This window comes from Mustela nigripes, chromosome 1 (genome assembly GCF_022355385.1).
Source record: "Mustela nigripes isolate SB6536 chromosome 1, MUSNIG.SB6536, whole genome shotgun sequence".
NCBI classification, from domain to species: Eukaryota; Metazoa; Chordata; class Mammalia; order Carnivora; family Mustelidae; genus Mustela; species Mustela nigripes.
The window spans coordinates 89,075,353-89,092,276 of record NC_081557.1 but is presented as its reverse complement, the minus strand read 5'-3'; the positions used below and the strand labels follow the sequence as shown (position 1 = coordinate 89,092,276).

At 53.6% G+C, this 16,924-nt stretch overlaps 1 protein-coding gene across 7 annotated transcripts in view; it reads left to right on the top strand.

Moving 5' to 3' along the window:
• The window catches only part of GRIK4 (glutamate ionotropic receptor kainate type subunit 4), a 410,580-nt gene that overhangs the window by 90,075 nt on the left and 303,581 nt on the right, over positions 1 to 16,924 (top strand). The window contains exons 2-4 of one of the 7 annotated variants that reach the window (XM_059415250.1): positions 814 to 961; positions 1,284 to 1,401; positions 4,001 to 4,225. The exons of 5 other annotated variants lie outside the window; for them this stretch is intronic. The gene's annotated coding sequence lies outside the window, so the exon portion shown is untranslated. The remainder of the gene's footprint in view (positions 1 to 813; positions 962 to 1,283; positions 1,402 to 4,000; positions 4,226 to 16,924) is intronic. One more of the 7 variants, XM_059415241.1, reaches the window with a different exon arrangement.

Genomic DNA, 16,924 nt, shown 5'->3' with positions numbered 1-16,924 from the left:
CCCCCCCTCCCTACTACTCTACCCCCTTCTCCCCCCTCCCCTCCTCAACCCTCTACATCACGGTGGGGCCTCCGATTTGCCATTCTGAGAGGCTAATGTGAAAATTGCTCACAGATGGCACAAACAATGTGGAAAAGAGCCTCTCTCTTCATTAGAGCAACACAGATAGTGTTTTTAAATGATTAAATTGTTATCGCAATAATTATGCCCAAATCCAAACATCTCAATGTGCCACTCCAGCCTCTCATCGAGGGCTCCTGAGGCCCCCATGGGGGTTCTTGAGGAGCAAAATCTCCCGAGCACCCAAGGACGGGCCGCCCAGTTCTTTCTGTGGCCTTCATCATGGGACCAAATGGACAGAAATCCGGGATGAGGGTTTGTCTCCACGGCAGCCCCTCGTCTCTGACCAGGTGCCCCTAAACTTTGGTCTTTGGTGGCTGGCTGCCTCTCTCCCAGCAGTCTTTCCTTGCTCCACCCCCAGGCTCTGAGCGCTAAATTAGCCCACAGGTGATCCTGGAGGGCTGGTCCTGTCCACCCTTCTGGGCTGACTGCCCCGGCTTCTAGAAGTCATGGTTCTCTCAGCACCCCCTCTGGAGTTGGGGGCAGTCTGTGGAGGAAAGCAAACTGGGTGAAGTCCTTCACAGGACAGACACTCATCTCTTACCCTCCCCAGAGTGTTTGGATTTTTGGAGTGTCTTAGGGATCGCTAGCATTTCAGCTGTCCCTCCTTACCCTTAGTGCCTAGGTTGGTGATGGGGGGTGGGGACACACACTCACTCTCTCTCTCTCTCTCTCTCTCTCTCTCGCTCTCAGGTCTTCCTTCCAGGACTGGGAACCAGCTCTGCTTCCCTTCTTGCCCGCCAGCCCCCACCCTGCCTGCTGCCCCGAGAAGCACCAAATAAAGACAGCTTCAGGCATCTGGTGATCTGAAGGGGAGGCTTTGGGTGGAAGAGAGACTTAGGTACAGTGAAATACATCCGTGTTAAAAGTAAAGAGTAGCCATCAGGAGACTGCCTTTTAAACAAATATTTAGAGATTGATTTTAATTTCACAGTGTGGTCAGCCGGGAAGGAGATCTAGATAGAGGGCAATAAAGAAGGGAATGGCCCAGGAGCAGCTGCGTGGGAAAGGGGAGTCTGGGGATGCCGAGAGACAAGTGGGTGAATTGTTAACAGACGGCTTCATTTTAGGTTCGGAATTCAGTGTCACTAACACGGGAAATGCTGATGGTCAGCTTTTAAGCTGCTCTCTCCTTAGGTCTTTCTGTCCCTCCCCTTTAACAGGGACAACTCCATCTGTCCAGTAAAGGAGACGTTTCGGTCTGTGTCTCAGTGGACGGATGTCCGACCTGGCTTGTATGTTCTTCTCGTCCCCAGTTCCAAGCAGGGTGCCAGAGACACGGTATCCTCATCCTCGGTGTGCCCGGGGGGAGGTGGGTGGACCGACCGGCGAATCAGCACTTCCGGGTGGAATGGTCATGGTGGGGGCCGACTGGTCAGCAGGGGGGACAGGGTAGCCTCTGGGGGTGCGGGGAGGTGTCAGCGGTGGCCACCCTTGTCCCACCCCAGCCTCTGATGGACAGACGCGGCTCCATCCCCCTCCCATTCAGATTCTACATCTGATTAAGGGCCCTGACACAATATTTGAAGAAATATGAAAAGCCAAGTTCATCTGCCAGGATAGAATTACATTAAGGAGGTTGAAATTAAAGGCTTTTCATGGAAAGAGATCTCGAGGATAATTTGATGGAAGACTTTAATTACTTCAGAGTGCCCCCCCAAAAAAGATGCTTTCAAGAAGAATTCATTTGGGGGAATCGCATAAAAATATAATGTAGGAGAATCTCTTTGAGTTGTTACAGCTGCTATTGATCTAGTGCCTGTTGGCAGCCCACAAAAGGGGGCTTTGATTCCCTGCCCTCTCCTCTATGTGCTGGTGACAGATGAGGCAAGACTCGGCCACCAGGGGCACCGAGACCAAGTCACGGGAAGTGGGTTTAAGTTACTCTGATGAGACACCAGGGAGGACTTTGAAGCCATCTTGCCTACTTTAATGGACTTGGTATAGATGCTTCTCTGGAAGGAAATTGATGAGTTTCCCCTGCCTTTGGAAGACAGAGAAGCACATCTTCTGTGAGTCAGGAGGCACTGTCCGGAGGTCGTGCTCAGGGCCACACAGGGTAGTGGTTCTAGGACCCCGTGTCCTGCAACCTGAGCATCTTTCCACTGCGAGACTGGCACTGCTTCCTGGTGCACTCACATCTCAAGCTCATTTCAAGCTGGGCTTTCCCCGGGTGAACCGAGTCCCTAAAACCCACCCGAGTTCGCTCAGTCCATCCCTCCGTCTGAACCCCCGTTCGGATCAGAGCTCAGGAGTGACCAAGCTGCTGCCCATTCTTTGATCTGTACCCACACAGTCTAGAAACCCTTCCCACGGCCCTTTAAGCCTATTCCTCCTTGTTCAGGGTTTTTCTGGAAGGATGGTAGAGTCCGCTAGGCAGAGCTCTGTAGGGGCAAACAGATTAGAATGTTTGCTAGGTAGGCCTGTCCCGAAGAAGCACCTGCCGAATGTGATTGGCAAAGAGCCAAGCCTAGCAGCAAGAAACAGGGATGGTCAGCACCCCGCTTCTTGATGTGGTACCTGATGTCTGGAGGCTCTTGTGATTCCTCTGGGCTCCCCAGTCACTGGTGCCTGGGAACAGCCCCATCCATGCCGACCTTGTCTTGGGAGCCCCTGGGCCAGTCCTGGGGATGCATCTGGGCTTGTAGGGCGCCATGGCCATCTGCATCATATTCCAGCTTGTTTACTGTCGTATCCCCAAGGACAGAACCTAGTAGGTGTCTCGCTAATATGGGTGGATGAATGAGCATCACAGAGCTTAAGGGAATCCAGTCCTTTATTCATCAGAAATTGTTCACACTGGCCCAGTTTACTCACGAAACCGACATGAGCTGGGAACCTTCGCTCTCGGTCTTCCCCAGAGGAGGCGGCGCATGGTCTGTGCAGGGAGACCACTGGACTGAGAGTCATAAGGCTGAGTTCTAGCCCCAGTTCAGCCGGTGTTGGCTCTGTGAACCCCGTCTCCACACCACTCTGCTGTGGGGCAGGCGGGCTCTGCTCCCTCCCTCCAGGCTTAGAGAACGCTCTTCCTCTGTTTCCAGCTCTCTTCTTGGCCCTTTGCCTCCCAGAGTCCCAGGCTGGGGGCGGTGGGGGTGGACTGGACCTGCCCACCTGCTGCCTCCCTGTTGTCCTCACCTCCCCTGCTTGCTTTGTATAACTGAGGCTGTGTCAGTCCTCCAGTGATCTGCTGTACACAACCCCGGGGCTGCCCAGCCGCACCCAACCCCAGATCACCTCCTGGGGAGAAAGGCCACCTGTCTCAAGGGGCAGGAGCTGCTGGAGCAAAGCTCTCCATACAGCTATTGTCCTCTTGGCTTCTGGGCTACAAGCAGCATGAGCTTGTGGCCTGGGGGCACCTGCTAGAGCTGCCCACAAGGGCCTGAAGCATTTGTCCCTGTTGGAGCAGCTAAGCCAGGCAAGCAGAGAGGGGCCCTTGAGAACAGCCCCCATCCGGCTGCACACTCCCGAATTCCAGCAAGGAAGTGTTCTTCAGGTCCTAACATACTCCTTGAAGAATAAATGTCAAGGCACACTCCAAAGAAGACTCCCGAGCTCATGTCAGGGTGCTGCTGGCAATTGCTAGGCCCCTTAATTTCCCCAAGCCTCAGTCTCCTTGTCTGCAAAATGGGCCTAGAATGTTCACGACGAGATGGTTAGAGGCAAAGCTTGTGAAAGTGCTTTGAAAAGTATAGCCTTGGGGGAGAGGAGGCAGGGGTTCTAAGAAGGCTGGGCGGAGTGAGGGTGTGCTCCGTGGAGGGGTGCTGTAAAGATGGCTCAGATGTGGGGAGAAACTAAGAGGCTTGGTGAGCTGGTGGGTTGAGGGAGGGTGAGTGGGCTTGGTCTTCATCCCCCGGCCCTTCATCTGACCTCTCCGGCTCAGGCTGTTCATGGATCTGACTGCTGTCTTCTTCCCGGCCTGGAGGAGTTGTTAATCTTGCCCTAGAAATAGATCTTCCGTCCATGACATCAGGAGACCCCAGCGACCCCGACAGCACTCACTGCCTCTTAGCTGCCTGTTCCCTTGGCAGAAAGAAGGAATCTGACTCTTGAAAACCTGCTTACTCGGTGTTCACGGAGCCTCTCTGATGACCACGTGACCCTTTGGGTAAGAGCATCCCTGGGGGATTGTAGGTTTCCCGAAGTCAAGAGCTGGGCTCCCAGCGTCCCCCTGACAACACGCAGCCTGTGCACAGAGGGACCTGTGGTGCAAAAGCCCATGATTCCACCGAGATTGCCAGGTCATCCCTGCACTGGCCCGTGTCTCTGCCAGACAGAGGAGGATGGGAGAGAGCAGCTCCCAAGGCCCTGTGGAAGCCTGCTCCACGGGACCCAGGAGGGCCTGGGAATAAGAGCAGCCTTGCTAGCTGTTGGGATGGAAGGCTTCTCCAGAAAGAGTGAGAAGCCCCCCGCTCAGTGCTCGTTTTTGTTTCCTATACCATGAAAAATAAATGTGAAGTAAAGAGGGTTTCAGGAAAAGATCCATCCCTCTTCCCTCCCGCCCTCCCTCTCTTCCTTAAATATTTATCGAACAAGCTGTGTATGCCTTCCGTTATGCTAGGATGCCGAGCGTGAAGAACCTGTCTTCTGCCCTCTTAGGAGCTCACAGTATAGTCAAGAAGATGGAATAATCTCCGAACGAGGCAGTCAGAGTGGGCATGCAGGCGCCGATGGGGGTACTGTAGCCGATCTAGACTGGGTGAGCTTGGGGAAGCCTCAGGGAGTTGAGGAGGGCAACATGGAGGAGGCAGCCCAGAGCTGGGCCTTGGACGATCGCGAGGATCTGGAGAGATGGGGGAGGGGGGAGGCACGTGGTGAGAACAGAACTGGTCCAGGGTGGTGGTTGATGATCTGAGTTTGTATCCGGTCTATACCACTGAATAGCCACGTGGTCTGAGACCAGTCGCCTTCCTACGTGAGCTTCAGTTTCTTCATTTGAAAAATGGGGGCAAGCACGGTATCTGCCTGCTAGCGCTGTTTGAGCCGAGCACATGAGGCCAGGTTGCTCCAGAGAACGCGCACCTTCAGGAAGGGCGGCCATTGCTGTTCCCAGGAGCACCGGGGCTGCTCTCTCCCCTCTGCCTTTCCGCTGCTGCCCCTCAGCCTTCTCCTGCCCTCCCAGCCTCCCCACGCTCTCTGCTGGGGCCACAGATGTACCTGATGATGTACTCGGGCCCTTGGCCAATCCCCTCTCCCCAAGCAGGGGAGGCTGGACCACCTCGAGCAGGTGGGAATTAAACCCAGCTTTCCCTCCAGCTCTGTTCCTTGTCCTCTCGGGCAGGAAGTCAGTGTTTCCCCGGGACGCTGTTGCTGTTTGTCTCGGCAGCTCCAGCCACCTCTGCCTCCCTGACGTCCTCCCCAACCCCACCATGCTGGGTGGCTGGGGAGCTAGCCTTTTGGGAGGAGAGGGGGCTGCTTTGCCCTCAGAGGCAGTGTCTGCTGACCCCTGCTGGAGCCTGACATTTTGTCTGCGCCAGGCCAGAGGCCTCTGTGCTAATTGGGCCTTCCCAGCTGTCCTGGTGTCAGTCCGCACCGTGAGCCTGTGGGACCCACCGTGGACTGGCACAGCTCGGGGGCAGAGGGCCCCGGCCACACAGGAGGGGCCCCTGGCGTTTGGGCCGGGGGGGGGGGCAGCCCTCCTCAGCCTGGGTCTTGGAGCCCACCGAGCTCGTTGTGCCCTCCCCTGGGAGGGTCACAGGCTTCGGAGTCGCTCCTCTTTCCAGCCATCACAACCCTCCCTGCCCTCAGCTGCCGCTCACCTGTCAGCCTCTAGGGTGAACTTCTAGAAGGCCCTTCAGCTGGACTATGTGGGAGCTGAACCCCTCGGAGTAGGCAAGCCAGGCCTCCCGGGACCTGCTCTTTAGCTCAGACAAAAGGCTGCCTGGCCTCTTTGTGATGCTCTTAAAGGGTTCCTGAAACAAATCGAAATGTGCCTGAAGAACGAGGGTGAATCAGAATCTCCTTGGGTTGCGTGTGCTCCTGGCAGCCCTCTGGGAACAGGGGGCCATCCAGACCTTGAAGCGACACTTCTGCCAGGGTTCTGAGCTCGCAGCCACGGCCACCCTTCCCCGCGCTGCCGAGGGACCCTGCCATCGGCAGAGAAGCCCGCCCCTGACTCCTCTTCCCCAGGTGCTGGGCTGTGTGCAGGGGTCGCTGGGACCCTGTCTCCGGAGCTTCAGGTAAGGCAGAGGCTCTCGGGAGTGAGCTTCTGTTATGGTCCGTGAGTCCGTATCGCGTTGAGCACCGATGAGCTGATGATTTACTCCTGGCCCTTCCAGGCAACACCACTGGGTGCTGGGGGAGGGCAGTGTAGGATTCTGGGAAGTACACCGACCACGGTTCTGGGGCCTCGGCCGTGGGATCTCGGGCGGGGGCCCTTCTCTTGCCAGACCTGCTTCTTCACCTGTGAGATGAGAACACGTGCTCAGGTGACCCCCGAGTTCTTGGAGAAGGGCTCTGCTTCTCGCCTGCATCTGCAGGAAAGAATGAGGTAGGGGCCGGGACGTTGGATGGTCTGGCTCTGGGTCCCAGCTTTGTCATTTACAAGGAGGCTTAGCCTGTGTCTGCCTCAGTTCTCTTGTCTGCAGAATGAGAATCATCCCAGCACTGGGCACTCTGGGCTTTTGGGAGAACTGGTAGAGAGGCACAGAGCACCGAGCCCCGTGTTTAGCTCTTAGACAGCACCTGGAACGTGTCATCTGTCCTGTCTGCTCTCGATGCTGGTGTCTTCATTGTCACCATGCCTTCCGGTTCGGACAGTGCTGGCTGTGAGGCTGGTTGGGAGTTCCAGAACACTTTACAGACTTTAATCAGCTCATGAATCACTTGGAGACCTCGTCAGAAGGCAGATTCTGACACAGTAGGATTCTGAAATGGAGCCTGAGAATGTGTATTTCTCACAAGCTCCCTGGTGATGCCACTGCCATGGTCCCTAAACCACACTTGGAGTGGCCAGGCTGCAGGTGCATGGCTTGGCCATTGATGCACAGGGTGGGTTGGTGTGTTATCCGGGGCCAGGCCTCCGAGGGGGATGGGAGCCTAGTGGGGTCCCAGAAGAGAGGTGACCAGCTGGTAAGTTCAGCAGTCCCGTCATCATCAGAGAAAGAGAGGGCGGAGGCCTCTGGGGAGTGGGGCATCAGGTCAGAATAGGTCTTCCCCGCTGATGTCATGAAAGAGACTTTTAAGATGATTCTTGCTGTGAACTCTTAATTTTCTCATAATTTAGAGCTGATTGTGATGATTGCCTCATGAGTCTTGGGCTTGTCTTTCAAATCCTTCCAAAAGCTCTTTGAGGTTAAGGGTCTGTCTCCTATTCCTCTTCACCCCAGAGCTCCCAGAATCTAGCTGGGCTTGTGAGAGGCGCGAGGGACACTTCTGCCTGGAACCTCAGCTGTAGAGCCTGATGGGGTGGGGATGGGGTGAGGATGTGGGCTTTGCGGGTGGCCCCTGCTGCAGGCCAGCATCGTCATGTGCTGTCGTGCAGCTGGTGGGGGCACGTGCCCTTCCCTCGGCAGCCTTCCACATCTGGAAAGATAGGGAGGGCAGAAGCCGTCTTAGAGATTTAGCAGGATTAAGTGCGACAAAGATGGAAAGGACCCAGCTCCTAATGGGGCTTCTGCACCCAGCTGCTCCCATGCTGTCCTCTTTATCTTCATTCTGGGTCTTCATCCGTATTCTCAGACGCAGCATGCCTTCTCAGAATTCTGGAGCCACTTAGAACTCCATGCTCATTGCCAAGGTCTTCACTGTGCTGGCCAGGCCTGCCTCAAGGTTAGCTCCAAGCTGTGAAAGGTCTAAAACTTGTCCTCTTTTCCTGAGTGTTCCTACCCCTTCTGCCTTTCCTCCGTTCATCTTTTTTTTGTTTGTTTTACTTATTTAAATTCAATGGGTGAATACGGGGTTACCATTAGTTTCAGATGTAGAGTTCCGTAATTCACCAGTTGCGTATCATACCCTGTACTCATCACACCCCCTGTTCGCCTTGCTGTGAACTTTGGTCCTGCAGGAATGGTGTTCAGGTCTCGCTGCCCAGGGAGTCCTGGGGGTGGGGTGGGGGAAGTCCCACCAGTCCCCTGTAGCCCTCTGCACTACCACTGGCAGCCCCCAGAGGCCTCTGTGTGTTCATGGTGAACACGCCTTTCTCCAGGGACCCCAGGTCCCTTCGTTCTGTGTGCCGGAATGGGAGTACTGCGCTCTGCTTAGCCGCTGGGGGTTGCTGCCGAGGGACATCTGGGTTGGGGGAGTTGCTGCTAATCCTTACTCATTATGCCTGTTTGTAACCCTCTTAGAGTTCCCACGTGGCTGCCTCCTTCCTCATGTGGAACCTGTGAGGCAGGCCCGTTATTTCGCAGGTGAGGGGCCCCAAAAGTCACCTGGGTCACTCAGGAACACAGACGGTGGTACCTCTGTCCCCCCCGCCCCCGGCTGTAAGTGCCTTGTCTGTTGCCGTGGGGAACAGCCACCCTGGGACCACCCACGCAATGGTGAGGAGGAGCGTCGGCCAAGGGCACTGTCTGTGCGGTGACGATGATTTCCAAGTCTTCTTGGCCTGAGCCTTCACTTAGGATGAAATGCCGTCAGCAGGGTATTATCATAATTGGTGTATTTAAAGTGCTTAAATGTCTGAAGCTATGTCGGGCTTGCATGGCCCCCTGAATCAGAGAGGAGCCGCTCCGGGGGGCCGGTCTCAGGAATCGCAGCTCCCTGATTAGGAGCAGACAGCAGACCGTCTTCTGGAATGGTCCCTGCACCTCTCTGTGCACACCCGCCTGTGTGTGTTTGCGTGTATCTGTCTAAAAATCCTTTGACTTAGAAGTTTTCAGCACAGTACCCCATGTCTGAAGTTAGGCTGCCTCACTTGTCATTGGTGGGGCTCAATTAGGGACCTGAGAGGCTATTAACTTTTATTACTTAAGAGAAATTCTAAGCATTAAAACTACTGATGTAGCTTTTTCCTGTGAAGCAATGAAAATGCAACGTTTCCTAGGTGAAAGGGGGAGGGCTGGGAGAGGGTATGAGAACTCTCTCTCCCCCTGCCGGCTTCCTGGTGTTTGCTGGTGGGGAGCCAAGAGAGAGAGAAGGGAGGCATGGCTGTGTTTGGAGATCTGGGGGGGAGAGACGCCCCGCTTGCAGAACATCTACTGTGGGATGTGCAAAAAGGCCACTGGGAGCCTCTTTGCTTATGCAGCTGTGTAGCTGTGAGCCTGTGTCACAGGGGAGAGCTAGTATCGCGGTGAGCCGTGCAGGCTCTGAAGGTGGCCAGACGTGGGTTCAGATCTCGTTGCTTCCGCTTGAAAGCTGTACCATGTCAGAGCAGCTGCAGCGCCTTCCTGGACCGTGTCCCTAAAATGGGGCTCTTCAGACCCGCCTTTTGATTTGCTTGATTGAGAGCGATAGGTATGTGAAGTGCGTCGAGTGGTACCTGTCAGGTGCTAAGTCCCCAATACACGGCAGGAGGCAGCCCCAGGTGCCCTGTGTTTGATGGCACGCTGTCTTTCTCTCTCTAAGGTGGTTGGAGTAGTTCACAGACACCCAGATATGTGCTGGGGCCATGGCTGAGGTCCCACAGCCCATGGGGACTCCAAGGTGAAGGTGAGATTCACACCTTTACTGGTTCACACCTGTGCTGCCACTTTCCACGTGAAGGCAAGGGGAGCCCAGAGAGGCTTCCACCCGGCACACATGGTCTCCTCCTCCCTCAAGGGGCCAGCCCTGGTTTGCCCCCCTGCAGAGCCTGTGTGCAGGCAGGGCCCTGCCCCCGGGTTCTGGAAAGAGCCCCAGGTGCGAGACTCCAGCCCGCCGGCTTGCCTCCCCTGAGAGGCACTTCAGAGAGGGGGGGGGGGGGGGAGTGTGTGTGTGTGTGTGTGTGTGTGTGTGTGTGTCTTTGTTCCCCTGGGGACCTATTCAGGGCTGAGTCTGTCAGACGGGGGACCTGTTGCTTTGTCTGGGAAAACCACTGATCTGGAGACAGCGGGTTTGGAAAGAGTCTGGAGAGCGGGAGAGCTTCATCTCCAGAGCTCTCGTGAGACCATCGCTGGCAAGAGGAGGGGATACCCCCAGCCAGGGAGGGGTTTCTCTCTCCTCTCTGCCAGTCTCCTTGCCAGAGCCAAGCCTGGGGAAAAAAACAGACTGGTGAGACCCAGGGACCTTGAGCAGTCCAAGGGGTTTTTTTTCCCTGGTCCCTTATTCGCTTTCAGGACTGAGAAGAGTGGAGGCAGCCGGGTGTGGCTGGCTCCTGGTCCCCACGATGCATCTGCTTCCTGCTCTGCCTGCTGTGAATTTTTGTCTGAGATCACAAACCTATAGCAATTCCCACGTGCTCAGGAGCAGGGAAATATTTGGATAATTCTTGGAAATGCGATAGAGCTGCCCAAAGGCCACTCAATCAGCTATGTAAATTAAGAGATGTAGGTCAAAATCCTGTTTGTTTTTTGGCAGTATAAAGTTGCAGTCCCTGGCAAGCCTTGCACGGACACACCCATGACACCTGCCACCTCCCCTCTGCCTGGAGCACCTGTCCGTTTCTGCCGCCCACTCTCCGTACCTTGGGGTAAGGATGCACCCCCTGCAGAAGGTGCCTCCCTCCACTGTGGCTCATGCTCCCGGAAGAAGCAGTATGCTCAGCGTGTCCCACGGTCTTTGGGTGAAGCGATGGCATCGGGGTGTTGAAGGCGCTAGGGAGGAGCCCTCCACCCCACAGCTTAGGTCTCCTTGCTCCTGCCTGGCCATGGTTACTATCTGGAGTTCAGGCAAATCTGCTTTATTAAAAAGGACATCCCCCAGGGAGGGGTCATACTGTTGAACGGCTTTTAGTCATGGACAATTTAGTGTGAATTAATTAATCTGATGCTTTCTGGTGTGACTGTAGATTAAGAGGTGTAGACTGCCACTTGGAAGGGGCGTAGGTCACATGGATGATTGAGAGATGGTGAAGGGCTTTGAAGACGTGCAGGACCTCTGCTTTGCCGCTTATCTCTCATTTACCTTAAATTTTTTTTAAAGATTTTATTTATTTATTTGACAGAGATCACAAGTAGGCAGAGAGGCAGGCAGAGAAAGGGGAGGAAGCAGGATCCCCGCTGAGCAGAGAGCCCGATGTGGGGCTCGATCCCAGGACCCTGAGATCATGACCCGAGCCGAAGGCAGAGGCTTAAACCAGTGAGCCACCCAGGTTCCCCCCCAATTTTTTTTTAAATGTAAACTTTTTCATGGAAGTCATTCCAGCGTACCAACCAATGAAGAAATCATTAAGTGTATAGTTTTGAGTTTTTGCAGTGAACACACAGTTATATCCAATACCTGGGTTGAGAAACTGCACATTTGTCCCAGTTGGACCCCCACAGGTCCCTGTGACCTGAAGGTCCCCACCATCCTGACTCCCAGTACTAGGGCCAAGCCTTGCCTCTTTCTGAAGCGCACGGACGTGGAATCACGGAGCATGCACCTTTTGTGTCTGGCTTCCTTTTGTTCAGTGTTCTTCTCCTTGTGGGATTCACCCGTGTTGTTATACCTTGTTCATTTCATGGCTGTGTTCCATTGTGTGACTATCTTGCAACTGATCCATTCTGTGGTTGGTAGATGTTGAGAAGTCTAGTTTTTGAATTTCATGAACACGAGTGCCTCGAATATTCTTAGACAGGTCTTTCTTATTTCTCTTTGACCTCTCCGGCTAAATGGTGTTCTCCTGGAGACTTCCTCTGACCTCCACCCCCAGGAGAGCTTAGGTGCCTCTCTGTTAGCCAGCGTACCAACAAATGAAGTCCCCCCCCACACCCCCACATGGGACTGCAGTACTCCATGAGGGCAAGAGTGTTGAACAGTGATCTTTTCAGCTCCTAGGCTATGCACGGGGATGAGTAGGTGCTCAGAAGTGTTGGTTGGCTGAATGAACAGATTTAGATTTCATGTAGATCACGGTTTTTGGTCAGGGCTGGTCCTTATACTAACTGGTCTAAGGAAAGCAGCTCAGGAAAGCTGTATTGGGGCATTGTGGGGACCCACCAGGATCCTTCTTAGAGACAGTGCTGCTCTTTGGGTCCTGAGTGTCCCTGGGAATGGGATGAGTCCAAGACCGTGGTCAGGGGTGTCTGGCTGGGCAAGAGCATCCTTCTCTGGCAGTTTCACAGAGACCCAGAGATTAAACTGATGCCAAATGAGCTTCCCCCGACTCTGTGTCTCAGAGGGCCCCAATGCCCTGGGCTGCCCTGGACGTAGGCCTCTGGTAGCCAGCTGGGAGGGAGGAGTCACAAAGAACAGATGAGAATGAAAAGAGGCAGGAAGGAAGGGAAGAGAGAAAGAAGGAGCGAGAGCGAGTGTAGACGCACGACCAGCAATTTTTCCTTTCCTTTCCAGAAGCAAGGCGTGGGGACAGCCACAAAGGCATGGAGCCTGCGATCTCCGGGGAAGCCAGTGACCTCGTGTTGGGGCTGTATTGTTTTCACTAGCAAGTGACAAAGTCGAAGCAGGAGCACGAGCCTGTAGGAATACAATGTCAGGGTGTCCTCCTGGGATGGGCTTTCCTCCCCCTCTCCACAGCCAGAGTGAGTACCTCTCAGGCTTGCTGGCTGAGCGGTGTTGAGCAAGCAGGCTCGTCTTTATTCATACACCTTTTGCTGAGCTGCATAGCAAATGTGCTGTGAATTTCAGTGTTTTAGAGAGAGAGCCTGATACATACGACAGGACTACCCCACCCCCCGCAATATCACGGAGGCTGGTCAAATTCCACACACATCAAAGCTATTTGGGGTGTCTTTGCTGTGTTTCTGCAGTAAACATTACTTCTTAAAGAAGATCCACACCCAGAATAATTATTTCTCGGAGTGATCCGTGGCTAAAGCTGGTTTAATCTATTCGCTTGGCTCAGCCCAGTATTTTCCCTAATGAGCAGTGCCAGAGTGCTTAAAGCCCACACTGCAGAATGCTCCTTCTTTCTCCTGGGTCCCCTTGGCCTGCAGAACCTCACCTCCCCGACTCCTAATTATCTTGTTCCCGGTGACGGCATCTAAATCCTCATGTTATGCGTATATTTTTATTAATTTAACAAGTATGCGGTGCTTACTGTCTTCCAGACCCTCTTCTAAGCTCTTTAACAAATGTTAATTCGCTTAACCTTCACAGCTCTGTGAGAAGGCACATATTTTTTTAACCCCATATTCCTAATGAGGGCAACAAGGCACAGAGAAGTTAAGTAACCTGCACGAGATCACACAGCTAGCGGGTGGAGTTGGAATTTGTTCCCAGCGTCTGCATTCTTCATTGCCATGCTCTGCTGTCTCTCAGCTGTGTCTTCTAAAGTGGCATGATAAGCAGGGGCCTTTTTTCAGGACTGAGAAATAACTTTCTGTGCCTTTCTGAACGTTCTCCAAGCTGGCCCCTTGACCTTGGAAGAGTAGAGGTTCAGCCCCTGGGGAAGAAGTCACAGGCTGTCCAAAGGCTCTGCTGACTTGGGAGCACCACAGTCAGCTGCAAAGGTGACCTTGGAGCTTAGCCCCAAACGGTCTGAGCTCTGTGTGGGAGGATTTCAAGGGCCTGCTGTTTATTCTCTTGCTGGACATGCATACCACCGGCGCTCTTGGCATCTCAAGGTTCGCTGTCTCTTCCTCCTGATTGTTGGTTCCTCTGTTCTTCTGGGATGGGGTCTCATTCTATCCTCTGCCCCTACCTGTCCCCCCCCCCCACCCCCGTCTCTCCTCTGGTGGAACCAATGTCCACACAGTTGCTCATTCTAGAAGGCAGGAAGTCCTTCTTCCTTCTGGTTTCTTCATGATCCAGCTCTATCCTCTAAAGAGGTCTAGATGCAAACATGCCTCTTCCTGCACTGTCTCTGTTATCCTTAACTCTCGCCAAGACACCCATCCAGCCGATCATCCCAGACCCCAGCCAGAACCCTCTAAAACTGTTTAGTTTCAGCCAGAGTGATCTTCCTATAAGTAATTCTGTTAATGTCACGAGTTTACTTACAACCCTTCAATGGCTCACATTACCCTTAGGATAACATTCAAATCTCTTCGCTTGGCTGCCAAAGCCTTGCATGACTGGGTCCTGTGTGCCTCTGGGCATCATTTCTCACTGCTTTCAGATTCCTAAAGATCCCCGTTTCTTCTCCCCTTCTGGCCATGTCCGTAGGTGCTGTTTCTTCCTCCCACCACTCCCCTTCCCTCTGGCCGACTCTGGCTTCAACATTCTTGCTTCTGAGGATTCCTCCTGATGCCCCGACTGTGGCATGGGGGACCCCCCCCCCCAGTGTTCCCATGGCAACCAGCCCACACTTCCTCCGGGATAACACTGTGCACCTTGTATATGAATCTGATGACTGCCTGTGTGTTTATCCGTTCGGCATAGTGTCTTGCGTCCCCAACATCCAGTACAGTGCTGGTTTGTGTAAGATATAAAACAAACAAATTTAAAAAAAACAAAAAAAATGTTTTAGTGAGTGAGTACTACATGAAAAGGGTGTTGACCAAGCAGCCAGGAGAGTCGGGTTTTAGAACCTGCTCTGGCACCAATTCTTGACCTTGATGAAGTCATTTTCCCTCTCTGAGCCTCATTTTTCTATCTGTGAGCCGAGGAGCCTGTGCTGTGTGATTTCCAAGATCCCTTGCTGCATGGAGATTCTGGGATCTGTCTTCACCAGGAGTTGGTTTTTCCCCGACTCTCAACTTCCCAGGCTGTGAAGACCCACCGTCCCCCTGTCCCTTCGCCATGTTGCTGTCCCTTCAGGATATGCTGATAAGCAGAGCCTGGCTTCCAGGCTTCAGCTGGGCTCTGAAGTGGCCTTGAGTTCTCCTTGTATCCTAGACAAGAACGCCTTGAAATTCTCTGATGCCCTTCTTCTCACTTCATCTTGTTGGCTGTCAGAACATTGTAAATAGGAAGCTTCTAATGCCACCTTTGTGTCTGAATTGTCATGGTAATCAATAGGCCCGTCCTCCGATCTCCTCCAATCTCCGTGCTCCTGAGGCTGCCCTACCCCCAGCAGAATTGGGAAGCTCCTAGGGGCCATAGCCCCCTCTTCAGAATATGCACAGCCTTCTCAGTGCTCTGCGTGTGTCACGTTGATAGCCGTGTACGAGAGATTTCTCGTATTAGTTCTGCACCTTTATTGAGCGCCTGCTGTATGACACGCATTACTCTAGCTGCGTCGGAGGCCCGAGGAACAAAGGAGACCAAATTCATAGGGAGCTTACATTTTAGAAAGCGTGTGTTGGGGCAACCTATATAAATAAGAAACATAAATAAGTCAAAAAGTTACATAATAAACTAGGAGGCGGTAGGTGTTACTGGAAGAAAGGAAAAGTAGAATGGGGAGGATAAAGGCGTCTGGAGACAGATTTGAGTCAAGGCCTGGAAGAAGATGAAAGCATGAGCCAGTCTTTTGGTGGGAGAATGTTCTAGGCAAAGGGCAGAACCCATGTGAAGGCCCCCCGGGGGGATCGTGCAGGGAGTGCGCGAGGAACCTGGGGACTTGGCGTTGCCCTTCACAGAGCACTCCCTGGTGCATAGTAGGCCTGTCCCCAGGCTTTGTGGGAGGTCAGAGCCCAGGCTGCTGGGCCTGCAGCCAGAGAGGCGACAATTAATCAGAACTGTGCCATGTACTAAATCTTCCCCGGCCCCCTGGGAGAAGCTGGCGGGTCTGATTCAGACAAACTGTTTGCATCCTGGCCCATCGCTTAGCTTTGTGATCCTTAGAGAATTACCTACCCTTGCTGCGTTTCTGTTTCTTCGTCTTCGCAGGAGGGTTCTGACTAGGGCCTCAGAGGGTTTTTGTGGGACCGGATGGTGGGAGCACATGGAAGGGGCAAAGACACCCGTATGCACAGGGTGCAGAGTGGGTGCCCAGGAACGTCAGTCCCCGGGATGCCCTTCCCTGGGTTTTGGGCAAGACATTTATTTTCTCTGAGCCTCAGTTTCCTCTTCCAGAAATAGTATAGTTATTCCAGTGCCACCTACTGCCTAGACTGTCATAGCCATCAGGTCACACAATGTGGATACTAGTACTTTCAGTGTAGACGGACAGTTTCCAGGGGCTCCGTGTTTCTGTGTGTATGCACAAACGTATGCGCATATGTGTATATATGTGTGTATGATTGTGTGTGTGTGTGTGTGTGTGCGTACAGCTCTGCAGGACACAGGTGGGTTTCTTTTTCTTATGATTCATAAAGGCTTCAAGGACAAGGACATTTGTACAAGACCTTATGCTTCCCCACACTGGGTGCTCGAATCCTCGTTGCATGAAGGAAATCGTGCCGATGTAAAGGCCCTTTGCTGGAGTAAATGTGGACCTCGATCGGCAGAGCTCTTTGCTTCTAGGTAGCAGGAATGTGGGGCCATTGTGAGTTTTATTTGGAATATATTTACTGGGGGCTCAACTATGTGCCAGGTACTGTCCTGGGCACTTCATATGCATTTCTCATTTAAAACGGCCAACAGCCCGACGAGGTAGGTGCTGCTATCATCAGTGTTCTACAGGGGAGGCAGCCCAGGCTGAGAGGTCCGTGTCTTGACCCCAGCTAGTAAACGAGGGGCCTGGCATTAGGAGTCAGCCTGGCAGAGCTGATGCACCTGCCTGCCCCTCATGAGTGTCCTGAAATGTCCCTGCCCCTTGTCATGGTCTGATTTCTCAGGAGGAGGAAGAGGAAGGATTGCTCTGGTGGCCAAGCCCAGAGGGAGGTCCCTGCTTATAATGGCACTTCTCAGGGCTTTGGTAGGCCTTTCCGGGGGGGGGGGGGGGGGGGAGAGGGGGGGGGGAACTTTTTTTTGGCAGGAGAGGGCGTGGAAATGGGGGGAAAAAAAAGGGCTTTTTCAACTG